This window comes from Danio rerio, chromosome 16 (assembly GCF_052040795.2).
Source record: "Danio rerio strain M-AB ecotype USA chromosome 16, GRCz13ab, whole genome shotgun sequence".
NCBI lineage: Eukaryota > Metazoa > Chordata > Actinopteri > Cypriniformes > Danionidae > Danio > Danio rerio.
Genome location: NC_141036.1, coordinates 14074128 through 14089235, shown reverse-complemented (window position 1 = coordinate 14089235; position 15108 = coordinate 14074128). Strand labels below are relative to the sequence as shown.

The following is a 15108-nucleotide window of genomic DNA, read 5'->3' as shown; positions in this document are numbered from 1 at the left end:
TCCCTCTCTCATGCATTCATATCCCCCATACTCCCTTGGCACACAAATACCCATCTCTCCATCCCTTCCTCGTTCTGTTGTTTTCATTGTAGTTTTTTTGGATTTAATCCACCATCTCAGTTAAACCTCACAACGACTGTCTAGCATCCTCTCAGCCCTTTCCATGACCTGCTTAATTTGTGGCAAATGAGGGCTTTAAATAATCATATAAAGCAGGGAATTCTGTGTTCATTGCTAAAGTGCACAAATTACATTTCAGAAATCTCCTCATGTGCATTTTTAAACTCAGATTTGACCAATGAATGGACTAGATATGCTGGTTTCACACAATCATCTGTCTTTTAGTCTGTCATTTTGTGTTGTGCTCTCTAAATACAGTACATGTGTAAATCCCTCCATCCCTTTTTGTCTCCTGCACACAAACACCCACAGTGTGTGTCTGTGTGTGTGTGTGTGAGAGAGAGAGAGATAGGGAGAGGGAAAGAGAAGTTCAGTCCTGATCATTGGGACCCTCAGGACCACACCAGTATTTTTAATCTGACATTCGCTTACTTAAATTAGGCTATTTAGAGTTTTAATATGGAACAGTTCATGTAAACACACCTATTTTCCTACGAGAAATGTTTTAAAAAGCAAAATAGCAATAGTTAACGTGAGCATTTTGAACGAACACTCTTCAGCTGTAAGGATTTCAATTGCACTGGATGTTATGGATTTGCTATTTCTGCACACTGGACATTTATTTTGTGTGGAAGCTACGTCGACGACATAGTTGTGGGATTTCCTTCTGACTGAAGGCGATTAATTTCGGAAGTTTTTTCGGTTTCAATGAGTCCTGGCGTCCAGCAGTGGACGATGCTTCAAGTTCTCGGCGGATTTCAGATAGAGTGAAACTGACGGATAGGCGTCGGGATTTGAAGGAGTCATTCCTCTCCTAAAACACCCCTCGGGGATTCTCGCCTCTTCCTCTGAAGACCTGTTTCCCATCCATCAGCGAGCACAAAGACTGGAACTGAAAATAGCCTCCTGTAGTTTTGTCGATATCACACTCAGGATGCAAACCGTTTCAACGGTCACCGGTCTCAGTTTGTAATCGCAAACCAACTTAACGTTTCACGAGCCTGAGAGACGTGGAAGCACAACAAATTAAGGTGGGCAACCTTTTACAACTGTGCCATAAAAATGGGGTTCATTAGCCGTGTCAAATAGTGAAAATGTGTTCAGATAATTTAGTAGGGTGTGCGAGGGAATTGCGAGTCCATTCAAACAAAAGATCCCCGTAATGTTTCCTGACGCCAAGACAAAGAGCTGTGAGTATACTGTTGGATATGATTTCCATAAACAAGCATGCAAGTCAGTCAGTCTGTCAGAGAGAATAAGATCGATTGGTCTTGCGCGGGTCAGCTCACACAACAAGTGCAAACAACAATCAATCCTGGCCTATTTAGTTTCTGGTCATTTTGAAGCTTTCGTCAATACCTGTTTGTTTAGGAACAATTGCATTGTTGTGAATTATTGTCTATATATACATTTCTTCGTAAAGAGCTATTTTACTTATTGACACACCAAACATAAATACAAACGATGGCCCCATGCAGTGACCCTTATGAACTTTCTTCAGACCACCTTGTATGCCATTTATTTGTTCTGAATCACAGTAGTGATGACTATGGCCTTTTTAAAAAGTAATAGTTCGCCCATAACGACAATTTCCGCACTATTTACCCTCAAGTTTGTGTAAGTTATTTCTTCTGTTAAACACAAAGGAAGATATCTTGAAGAGAGTCAAAAACCTGTGTCCTATTGACATCCATAGGAGCAACAAATAGGCTAACTTTTTATTTTATTTTATTTTTTCCCAAATTATTTTTAACAGAGCAAGGACATTTTCACAGTATGTCTGATAATATTTTTTCTTCTGGAGAAAGTCTTATTTGTTTTCTTTCGGCTAAAATAAAAGCAGTTTTTAAAATTTTTTCAAACCATTTTTGGGACAAAATTATTAGCCCCTTTAAGCTAATTTTTTTTCGATAATCTACAGAACAAACAATCGTTATACAATAACTTGCCTTATTACCATGACCTGCCTAGTTTACCTTATTAACCTAGTTAAGCCTTTAAATGTCACTTTAAGCTGTATAGAAGTGTCTTGAAAAATATCTAGTAAAATATTATTTACTGTCATCATGTCAAAGATAAAATAAATCCGTTATTAGAAATAAGTTTTTAAAACTATTATGCTCAGAAATGTGCTGAAACAATCTTCCCTCCATTAAACAGAAATTGGTGTATATATATATATATATATATATATATATATATATATATATATTGGTGTATGTATATATATATATATATATATATATATATATATATATATATATATATATATATATATATATATATATATATATATATATTGGTGTATGTATATATATATATATATATATATATATATATATATATATATATATATATATATATATATATATATATACACATACATGCATACAGGTAAAGTCAAAATTATTGGCCCCCTTCAATTGTTTTTAAATATTTCCTAAATGATGTTTAACAGAGCAAGGACATTTTAACAGTATGTCTGATAATATTTTTTCTTATTTGTTTTATTTTGGCTGGAATAAAAGCAGTTTTTAATTTTTTTTAAAACTATTTTAATGTCAAAATTATTAGCCCCTTTAAGCTATAAATTTTTTCGATAGTCTAACAAACCATTGTTATACAATAACTTGCCTAATTACCCTATCCTGCCTAGTTAACCAATTGAACCTAGTGAAGCCTTTAAATGTATCTTTAAGCTGCATAGAAGTGTCTTGAAAAAATATCTAGTAAAATATCATTTACTGTCATCATGGCAAAAATAAAATAAATTAGTTGTTAGAAATTAGTTATTAAAACTGTTATGTTTAGAAATGTGTTAAAAAAAATCTCCTTGTTAAACATAAATTGGGGAAAATATACAGGGGGGCTAAGGGTCTAGTAATACTGACTTCAACTGTATATAGCCTCATTTAATTATATTGTTTGTAATTATCTGATATATAAAACGGTTGATCGACTGTTTGAGTGAAGTCAGGTCATTATTTCCACACAGTATTATAATAGCCATTTTAAATGTTAATGCTGTATGACTAATTATTTCACACCATTATCATTGGTCATTTGCTGGACTATTATTACAGATTTATTACTTTCCAGATGCAGTCCAGGCTTTGACATATTCATAGAGGGTGTTATTAGCAATTAAAATGCTGAGCTTTTGTTTATGCATAGCAAAGTTTAGTGTAATCAAAGGTTAATTTGTACTTTTAATAAAGCAGTAGATTATACAAATTAATATGCAGGGGGGAGGGCTTCTAAATTTTGTATATATGAAAATGATGTATTCTGAATTTAAAAGTATAATGGAAAATATTGCAAAGACATGACCACACTTTCAAATATCTACATGTCATTATCATGCTCATGTAATCTTGTAAAAAATTCAGATTTATGGTTTAAGTGTTCATAAAATGTTATAGAGCTAAGCCAGAGACGAATGTTTACTCCTAGTGTCATGAAATGGCAATTCCAAAAATATGTTTAAATCTACTGAGTTGTCATCAAGCTTAAAATGGCTTATTTTGGATGACAGCTCCTCTTGATGACATCATTGGTAATCCTGGAAACCATTTTTATTTTGCACAAATCTGTTGTGTATAATTATAGTGAATCTAAAAAAATAGACTCTTTTACCTTTCAGTACAGAAATGAAAGGAATAAAAATGGAAGGTGTTTTGTTCTGCAAATCTTCTCTCTCTTGCTCCATTTCCAAACTGGCATTATGTCTCTTGCGTTATGCAATGCGAACCATTCTTATAATAAGCTGACAGGATGCATCATGCTCAGATGCGCTGTAGTGTTCCAGTCTCGGTCACGGTCTGCACGTTTATAACATCGTTTCACATTATTGTGCTTTTATTCCCAGTTGCATTTGAGAATGGGCTTTGTTGTGATAATTCTGCACCAAGCAAATCACCACAATTCACCAGTGTAATGCCTTGACCCACTGCATTCTGGTAGTTCACACTAACAGTAAATGAATAGCCTGCAGACATCATTATGAGCTAAATTCATCAGACACTATTGTAAGGGTTATTCGTGATGGAGTCTGCAGTTTCTTGCTCGTTTAGGAATGTGAGATGTTAAATGTTTAGATTAAGTCAGATGACATGGTCAGATCTTGGAAATTAAACTTGCAAATTGTTTTTAGAAAGGTGTTTAAGCATATTATGACTATGGTGTGATGTTACCTGTTTGATCAAACAATGCTGGACAGGTGTGGGTGCAAAAGGAACGATACTGAGTTATTAGTAGACCTGATTTAAGAACTGAATTTTTAATGTTTATTATTATTAATATTATTAATAAACATTATTGATTTTAATATTTGTGTGTCAGAACAACATATAACCAAAATTAATCTTTAAAATATGTAAAATGTACATGTCATCAAGGAATTCAAACTTGTATAGTCAAAAGTTCAGCACACGTATCAGTTGACCTCTAACTGAGCTATTCCAATCTTTCGGCAATTCATAAATTTTTTATTTACTGGCTAATTCGTACGATCTATTTTGTACAATTTATTAAAATTTACTCACCACCCAATGACGTTTGGGTTTAGGGGTGGAGTTGGTTGCCACGCCTCCTTTTTAAATTCGTACATTTTTATATGACTGAACTTGTACAAATTAGCCACTAAACTGACAAACGTAAAATACTTACGTTTTCTCATGAGATCAGGCAAGCCTCCTCAACTGCTCCAGAACGCAGCAGCACGAGTGGTCTTCAATGAACCTAAACGAGCACATGTCACTCCGCTGCTAGTCCGTTTGCACTGGCTGCCAGTTGCTGCTCGCATCAAATTCAAAGCTCTGATGTTTGCCTACAAAGTGACTTCTGGCCTTGCTCCTTCTTTTCTGCTCTCACTTCTGCAGATCTATGTGCCCTCCAGAAACTTGCGTTCTGTGAATGAACGTCGCCTCGTGGTTCCATCTCAAAGAGGGAAGAAATCACTTTCGCGAACGCTCTCGCTCAATCTGCCCAATTGGTGGAATGAACTCCCTAACTGCATCAGACCAGCAGAGTCACTCGCTATTTTCAAGAAACGACTAAAAACTCAACTATTTAGTCTCCACTTCACTTCCTAATCTGCAATTGCCTCTCTGAATATCACACTAACTGTACGAAAAAAATAAAATAAAGAAAATACTAATACTACTAATACTTCCCTTCTTAGACTTTACAGACCTGAAACTTGCCTATAGCACTTATTCATTGTTGCTCTTAGTTGTGTAAATTGCTTCCTTGTCCTCATTTGTAAGTCGCTTTGGATAAAAGCGTCTGCAAAATGACTAAATGTAAATGTACTCAGGACTATACAGAGTCGAGTTTGATATCTTTAACAGTCAACTTATGGTTTGCTTTGGTTGTGGACTCATGTTTCTGAAAACTCTCACGTTGATATTTTCTCAGAATAGCTCTGAATGACAAAACAATGTTTTATCGCAATTGGTCAGATCATGGAAATGAACTTGCGATTTATTGTTGGAAAGTGTTTAAACATCTTATGGCTGTGAGGTTACCTGTTAGTCCAAATAATGCTGGATTGGCATTACTAGTTTTTCATTCAGCTTAAAGTTATATTTAAAGACTTAACTAGGTAAATCTGTTTAAGTGGGCAAGTTGGGTTAATAAGGCAAGTCATTGGATACAAGTGGTTTAATCTGTGACCAATCAAAAAAAAATCACATCTAGTTAATAATATTGACCTTAAAATGATTAAACATATTATATTGAACTTTGAATAATTTTTTTAAAGGTAAAAATTCATTTTATTGCAGCCAAACTAAAATAAATGTAAGACTTTTCCCAGAAAAAACAAAGCAAATACTGTGAGAATTCTTGCTCTGTTAAGCATCACTTAGGAAATATATGAACTATTTGAAACTTTTTTTTTATGTTTCAAATGTTGACTATGGTATATCGATGCAGAGGATGTTGCAGACATACAATGGTAAAAATTATTTTGCTGCCTGTTCGAACAACTTATGTACAATGAGCTAAATCAACACAGTTCTTGAGGGTTTTTTAATGCTTACAACTTAATTGCTTTATTTTCAATCCACTTTCAATCCACAATCCAAATATGTTACGTTAACTTAATCGATTTATGTTGTGACAGCATAAATGTATTGTGTGGAATCCTTTGCATTTTTTTTATAGTGTAGCTCTATCAGATATTTGTAGCCAATGATAATAGCTAATAATAGTTCATAATTTACAAATGTAAAGTGTTAATATCTACAATCAAATATATAATTATATATATATATATATATATATATATATATATATATATATATATATATATATATATATATATATATATTTATTTATTTATTTATTTATATATGTCAAAATGAATAATTCCTAGTATTAATTTCACTAGTAAAAACAATTGACAACGTGCCACCAAATTATTAGAAATAAAGCACATCTGAGGTGATAATATGGCTGTGAAGAAAGCGGATGAAGAGTCAGTTATTCTGTTTAAATTATCATGTTTACCAAATGCGCTAATGACGGCGTTTAGGTGATTTGTTTTAAGACATTTGAGTCATTAGTTTCTTACATATCTCTATAGCCAAGCCTCCATTGCTAATTTCAAAACATCATTTCAGAGCGAGTATCCTAAGCCTTTGATAGGAGATTATAATAAAAAGAAATGTAACATTTGTGAGTTACCCGAGTCTCTGAGCTGCATCTCTACTAATATCTAAGCTGTAAGTTCCCCTCTTTCAAAAACACTTTCTGTTTCATTGATAAGTGGCAGGGCATTGCTGACAACACATTTCTGTGTTTGTGTGTTTTAAATATGTGTCTGTATAGAGAGCTGGGGGAAAAAATACACCCTTTTCTTAGATAATACACTATTTTGTAAGAAGAAAAACAAGGACCTGCTTTGTCATTTACTATTATACTAATATATATCTTTGCTTGATCAATGTCTTTGTGGGTTTTGGTCATTTTGCAGTTGCTGGCTTTTCACTTTTAAAAATGAAATCATTTGTAGCATTGATATAGAACTGTAATATGGTCAAAACTTTATTTGAATTTCTTAGCCCTTTGACTGCCGCTCTACCAAATGGTTGACCATGTTTTGACTGTTTTAAATAATGACTGTTAAAGTCATTTAAAGAATTAAATAATGGTTTACACACACAGCATTGTTGGTTTACAAAAAAAATCAAACAAACATAATCCTGTTGCACTACTACACTTGGTGATGCTTCTATTGTAAAATAAAAACTAAACAAAACAAGAAAACTAAATGAGAATGTGAAATATTTCATGGCATTCTTCAAAAAAATAAGATGATTTAGTATTCAAAATGTTTTGTTTAGATTATGTTTTAAAATAAATTGGTCTTACACTTAATATTCTGAGATTTTTCATAGTATATGTAATAATGATAAATTATGGGATGTGTTGAAAAAAAATGCATTGAGTTTGTTATAGCGACATTAAGAGTTAAGAAATGCAATCCAAACATTTTTTTTCCTTGGTGGATTAGTTAAAGGGTTAATTATGTGTTTTTCTCACCCAACCCAACAGTCAACTTTATCAAGTTAAATAATTGTAGTTAACTCAAAATTTACTGAAAGTTAATTCTACTCATTTGAACTTAAAATTCAAACTGTGCATACCTTAGAATATTCATTAGTCAATCAGAATCTGCATTCAACACATCCATACTATTGACTTATTCTTTCACATAAGTAGGAGTGGGCAAAACATTGAAAGTTTAAATATAAAAGTTATAAACCTTTAAACTTCATAATTTCTTGTGCCCAAATGTTTTAAACTCACTTGAAATGTGTACACAGTCTAGGCATGGGCCGGTGTAAGATAACCTTGATAACCTTGAATAAAAATATCACAGTTTCACGGTATCACGCTATTGTGATTACTGCTCTAAAATATATTCTTTTTAAATGTCTTGGTAAAAAACATTTTTTTTTCCCTTTTGAAAACAAAATATTTTATTTTTTGAAAGAATAAATAGTTTGTAACGGTAAACATGTCAGGCTAAATAATGAAAATGAATCATGAACTTCTGCTATCTTCATTAGTTTCAAAAACACTGATTTCTTTAAAATTTAAAATGGCATCTTTGGAAATGTTTTCTGCTGGAGATACTGTTCTAAAAAAATGTTAATAAAAAAAAATCTTACACACACCTTAGGAATGGTATTACAGAATATTTTGGCAGTTTTAAAACCTTGACTTTTCCAAACCACGGTATACCTTGAAAACAGTTATCGTCCCATGCCTAACACAGTCACAAACACATACAAATGATACATTATCACTCTAATAAACTTTGAAGTGACTCTGCAAATCTTTACAAAAATGCTTACATTTCTGTCTTGTCCAAAAATATAACAATTCTTAAATTAAGAAGAATTGTCGAGACAAGAACAAAAGATTTTTGTTTTCTGTTACTTATTCCTTTAACCTGCAAAATAATCGGCAAGTGATGTAAGTTAATCTTGTTTTTTTGTTGAAAATAGTAATATTTGACTTATCCCCATTGCCCCCCCCCCTTCCACACTCCACCATAATTTAAGGAAAGTTTTTCTGAATTATAAAAAAAAAAAGGTTTACCCAATTAGAAAATTAGAAAATGCTTCTTGCTTTAAGAATTTTTTGATATTTGGATTAGAAACTTGAAAAAAAAGCAGGTCCTGTTGAACTATTATGGACCCTTTTCACAAGTCTGTTATGATGCATTTAACAGTGATCATACTCTTTAATCCTGGGAAGTTTTTAATAATTTTAATAATGTAAAAAAGCATATGAACATTTATGTGCATCCATGAATGTATTATATTATCATTGCGTCAAATTACAAAAAAACGAATTACCGCTTATGCGAGGTGTTTCTAATGCAGCGTCTTTGGGGTTGAGAGTAAATTTGAAGTTATTCTCTCCTCTGGCTGCCGTCGTCAGTCTCACACTATTTTTTTCCTTTTTCTGAAAGTCTTGAGAACACCGTCGTGGAGTATTTCTTTTATTATTTCAGCAAATAGGATTGTAAGATAATTTTTTGTTGAACTCTCCCATCCAGTGCACTCTGAGTTTACCCAACCATGACGCCTTCCGCTACTGAGAAACCCAAAAACATCAAAAGGGTCTATTCAGACTCAAAATTACACATCCTGCAACAGGACTACAGGCGACGCGGTGGCGCAGTGGGTAGCCTCTCAGCAAGAAGGTTGCTGGTTCGAGGCTTGGCTGGGTCAGTTGGCATTTCTGTGTGGAGTTTGCATGTTTTCCCCGTGTTGGCGTGGGTTTCCCCCACAGTCCACAGACTTGTGGTATAGATAAATTGGGTAGGCTAAATTGTCCATAGTGTGTGTGTGTGTGAATAAGTGTGCGTGGATGTTTCCCAGTGATGAGTTGCAGCTGGAAGGGCATCCGCTGCGGAAAAACATATGCTGGATAAGTTGGCGGTTCATTCTGCTGTGGCGACCCCGGATTAATAAAGGGACTAAGCTAAAAAGAAAATGAATGTATGAATGTGACTACTGCTACAGTATTGCTGAAACGATATTGTGCAGCCCTATTCCAATTTATCATATAATAAACGGTTAAAGGCTTCCTGTCAAGACCTCTGATTGTATTTTTTTATTCAAGCTTTATGCATTTAACTTATTTTTTTAACACAATCATGTTTAATTGCTGTATTTGTGCAGAAAAACAACATTATCCATAATTCTCACTCACTAAGGCCGTACTCACACTAGGTACAGTTGTCTCGAACCGGGCCAAAGCACGTTTGTCCCCCCTCCCGTCTCCCCCGACGGCCCGCGCTCACACCATATCGGGCCTCGGCACGCTTACGTCATCGCTGCTGCGCTGTTCAGAAGCGCTCTCTATGGCAAGCCTTTTTAGCATTTAAATCTTTGTTCTGACTCCATAAATATATTTAGAGATATCTCTAATTATATTTTGACTAGTCATAATTATAATTCGACTAGTCAGAATGACATTTAGAGATATCTGCAATTACAGATTTTGTACTAGTACGAAATCAGATTGGAGATATCTGCAAATATATTATGACTAGTCATATTCCTCCATTGACTTCCATTGAAAAATATTTGCAGATATCTGTAAATGAGTTTTGACTAGTCACAATTGTAATTAGAGATATCTCTGAGTTTTTACTAGTCATAATACATTTGGAGATGTCTTTAATTCATCATATTTAGAGATATTTACAAATATATTTGAAGATCTCTAATTAATTTACTAATAGTCGAATTACAGTTGTAGATATCTTGAATTGGATTTTTGACGAGTCAAAACTCAGAGATATCTGCAAATATTTTTCAATGGAAGTCAATGGAGGAATATGACTAGTCATAATATATTTGCAGATATCTCCAATCTGATTTCGTACTAGTACAATTGTAATTGCAGATATCTCTAATTGTCATTCTGACTAGTCGAATTATAATTATGACTAGTCAAAATATAATTAGAAATATCTCTAATGGATAGTCAGAACAAGGTTTAAATGCTAAAACGGCTTGCCATACGCTTTCACCCAGTAGCACAGTGGAGATTTCTCTAGTTATATCGTTTCAGTGGTTTGATATGCAGTCAAATATTTCGCCAAACAGTCCTTAGGGATGCGGGGACACGCAGTCAGATATTTCGCCGAACAGATCCGCCACTTTTGGCGCTCATAAACGATCATAAAGCTCTCGTGCTGCATGAATGAGGAGGTCTGCTGAAGGCGCGCAGCTGGCGTGCTGTGAGGAGTTTGCGTCTTTAATAAACTACGGCAGTTTGCGTTCACTGAACAGTAAGAATGATTAATAAATCCATATCAAACAGTCCCTTAAAAGTCACGTCTCGCTTTCGGTTTCGGGCTTTGGCGCGTTTTGCGCTCACACACAAGCGTATCGCGCCAGAGCCCAAGTGTACCGCGCTCAGGCACACCTCTTCCAACCGGGCCAGGGCCGGCAAAGTGAACCGTGCTTGAGCGCGATTCAGCGCACTCACACTTCTCAAACGATCCGGGAAACGGGCCTGGGCACGGTACGGATGGCATAGTGTGAGTAGGCCCTAATCTTCCTTCGGCTTAGTCAATGATTATTAGGGGTCCACACAGTGGAATGAACCACCAATTACTCTGACATATGCGGTGGATGCCCTACCGCCACAAAGCAGCACTAAGAGTACACTAACTCTTAAACACCTAGTGCTGGTGTGTTCTCTCATTCACACACATTCTCATACAGTACAGCCAATTTAGTTGATCCAGTTCACCTATACTGCATGTCTTTGGACTGTGGGGAAAACTGGAGCACCCGGAGGACACGGGGAGAACATGCAAACTCCACAATGAAGTGCTACCTTCAAACCACCAACTTCCTGGTTATATTAGGCTTTTTAGCATATTAGGCAACAGTGCTTATCACTGAGCCACCCACCCATGATTCTATGCAGATAATACCAACAGTATTGAGAAACCAGCATCAAAATAGATCTTCAGCCCACACTACTATCGAGCAGATGACGTAATCAGATCTCCCTATGCTTTCAGTATAACTTAAATATATATACAGCTGAAGTCAGAATTATTAAGCCCCCTGTTTATTTTTGACCCAATTTCTGTTTAAAGGAGAGAAGATTTTTTTTTTCAACACATTTCTAACGATAATAATTTTAATAACTCATTTCTAATAACTGATTTATTTTATCTTTCCCATGATGACAGGTAATAATAATTTTCTAGATATTTTTTCAGGACACTTCTATACAGTTTAAAGTGACATTTAAAGGTTAATTAGGGTAATTAGGCAAGTTATTGCATAATGATGGTTTGTTCTGTAGAATATAAAAATATATATATAGCTTAAAGTGGCTAATAATTTTGACCTTAAAATGGTTTTCAAAAATTCAAAGCTGCTTTTATTCTAGCCGAAGTAAAACAAATAAGACTTATTTATAATGAAGAATGAATAAAGAATACTGACCAGTAGACAAAATATTATCAGATATACTGTGAAAATTTCCTTGCTCTGTTAAACATCATTTGAAAAATAATAAAAATAACAATAATTCGGGGGATAGGGGGGAGTAATAATTCTGACATCAACTGTATATATATTCATAATTTTAATGTTACTGTGTCAGTTCTTTACCTCATCAAAGCCATTAGGTATACAGTTCTGTACTTTTTATTGTACTTTTTATTGTCAGATTTATTTTGTCAGATTTCGTTTGGATAAAATCAACGTTTGTAACTGTATGGTTTTCCTATAGCTGGTTGCTTTATTTTATGGCTTATAACTAGGGCCAGACAGAATTTGCGGACATTTAAGTTGCTATTTCAGCAGAGAATTTTGTAAAAAAAAAAACTGCAGATTTTTGCAGAATGATTTTAGGAGTATTATAACTAAAAACTTAATGGTCCCACTTTATATTAAGTGGCCTTAACTAATAAGTACTTACACAGGAATTAGTAGTTTGTTACAATGTACTTATTGTATAAATACATGTATTAACTGTGTACTTATGCTTGATTAAAAACCTGTATGTAATTACATCTGTAATTAACTTTTGTAATTACATTTGTAAATACACTGTTGACCATCCCTTACACCTTAACCCACCCTTAAACCTACCCATACCACCAAACCTGTTCATAACCCAACCTCTATCCCAACTCAAAAGCACCACAAGTGTTCTCAAATACATAAACATGTTAAGTACATTGTATTTATTTTTTGATAGAAGAACATAGTAGTTAAGGACACTTAATATAAAGTGGGACCAATAATATATGAAATAAAAAATAAAACCTTTTTAACTTTTATTTAATGTTTACAATGCAAATTCAATTAGATTCACTTATTTGGTAAACAAAGCAAGTCCCTCATATAATATATCTACTAAAGGACAGAAAATATTACTTTACAAACTGTATTGTAAATAAATAATTCGAACATTTTAATATTATTTTATTATATCAAAATAATATTAGTAAAATGAATTAAAAACTGAATAAATATAAATTTACACACATTTACACAAGTAAATATGTAGAGTCAATGATGGGCTAAAATCTGCATAAATCTGCACATTTCTGCACGTGCTGGTTCCATGTTGGCCTACTCACAATTTTGACAAAGACTTGATTAAACTTCCTATTACTTAATTGAAAATATACATAACTGGTCCCATCACAGCAGGGGGCAGAACATCACAGTTAGACAAAATAAATGTGGACTCAACTTAAAATTTGATGGCAAATTGCTGCATTGCTTTTTAGGTTAAAGGTTGAGTCTGTGCAGCAAGTTACCTTCAAATTTTAGGTAGAGTCTACCTTTTTTTCTTTACAGTGTACTTGCTCTTTAATATCTTGTTGAATTAATAGTGCTGGAACGTGTTGCTTTTTATTATAATAATGTAAATCTGGTTGTAATGTTATTGGAGTGTATTCCACAAAGCATTTGATGATTGACAATTTGGTTTGACAATTTGGTCATCACAATTTTGTAGCTCATAGGTCATGGACTCATCCCATTAGTCCTATCAATAACACATAATGATGATTTCACAAATGTAATACCCCGAGATGAGGTCATAATTACTTTGTAAAGCCTGATGAAATAATGATACAAGGAGCCCTTGTGTGAGATTTCGGCGCCACAAAACCCCAAAAGCTTTTCTGAGCTGCATCAAGATCTAATGGATGCTCAGTGTCCTCAAGGCTCTTCTCTTAACATTGATGATCTAATCACTTAATCCCCATTGTGTTCCCAGTGGACCTCAGTCCTGGTAATGAAAATGTTTGTGTGTGTGTTTCTACTTAACCTACTTTCAACCTCTTCCTTGTTTCTCCTGTCATTTCCGCATGTTATTCCATGTTCCTCTTTGCTTCATTCTGCTCCTTCTTGCTCTTCTTTTTCTTAAGGGTTTCCTTTTCTTTTTATACATGTTATATAGTTTGTATTTTTGTGGATGTGTGATTAAAATCGAACATCATTGAACCACATTTGTCATTCCACCCTTTTTATCTTGTTTTTAAGTAAGCTGCTTACTGTAAATGTGTGATTCATTATAAAGTAAAAGAACAGAGCAGTAAACAGTAAAACTGTTTGTTCTACACTCCAGAGTTAATCATTAAGTGCAATATTATGTTAAGAAATACAGTTTGCGAAACAGGCAGTAAAACAGCTAAACTGGATGACACAGGAAGTCAAAAACATTACATTTATAAATGCCAAAGTCTGCTCTTACATAAAAATAAGATGGTTACACAAATGAAAAGATTTGGCGTTCCACAAACTGCGGCCATACAGAATATAAAAAATGAAGTTAATTTAACACATTAAAGGCATAGTTCACTCCAAACTGAGAAAATCTGTCATCATTTCTTTAACTTTTACTTGTCCAGATCCTGTGTGAGTTTCTTTTTTCTGTTAAACGCAAAATCATTTCTTTTGAAAAAAGTTGGAAACCTGCAATCACTGACTTTTATAGTATTTGTTTTATTGCTAAATCAATGGTTTCCAGACAGGTTTCCAAATACTGAAGGTTTTCAAAATATTGAACATTGTTTCAACAGAATGAAGAAACTCGTAAAAGTCTGAAAACACTTGAGGGGGAGAAAATAGTGAGTAAATGTTTATTTTTGAGTGAACTTTCCTTTTAAGTGTTGAAATCATGTCTTTATTTTAGTTATTTACAATTAACCGCTTACATTTTTTAAAATAATTATTTTTCAACAACAAAAATTTTTAATGTGTATTATGTGTATTTGTATTAGATAATGTATTCTAGAAAATGAGTAGAAAAAATAAATACCTTATTTTCCAAAGTATCTCACAACAACCTCTATTAGGAAGTAAAAATCAACAAGCAAGTCAACCAAGCAAATTATAACTTGCCTATTTATATTTTTCACACATTGTTAGTTTTATTACTCAAATGCTACTGTTTTCTCTCTTTATATAAACA

The 15108-nt window shown here is 33.7% G+C and overlaps 1 protein-coding gene and 1 long non-coding RNA gene across 6 annotated transcripts in view; one reads left to right on the top strand and one right to left on the bottom strand.

Annotated features, from left to right (window-relative positions):
* The first annotated feature begins 492 nt into the window (after positions 1 to 492).
* ttyh1 (tweety family member 1) overlaps positions 493 to 15108 on the top strand; it is a 70243-nt gene continuing 55627 nt past the window's right edge. For 4 of the 5 annotated variants that reach the window (XM_087286773.1, XM_087286775.1, XM_087286776.1 and 1 more), the window contains exon 1: positions 493 to 1151. The gene's annotated coding sequence lies outside the window, so the exon portion shown is untranslated. Of the gene's footprint in view, positions 1152 to 14716; positions 14765 to 15108 lie in introns of all 5 variants that reach the window. The other variant, XM_087286774.1, reaches the window with a different exon arrangement.
* On the bottom strand, positions 781 to 2268 carry LOC147840195 (uncharacterized). The gene is made up of 2 exons (XR_015511191.1): positions 2040 to 2268; positions 781 to 1948 (listed from the first exon to the last, which is right to left on the bottom strand). It is a non-coding gene; the product is annotated as an uncharacterized LOC147840195 (long non-coding RNA).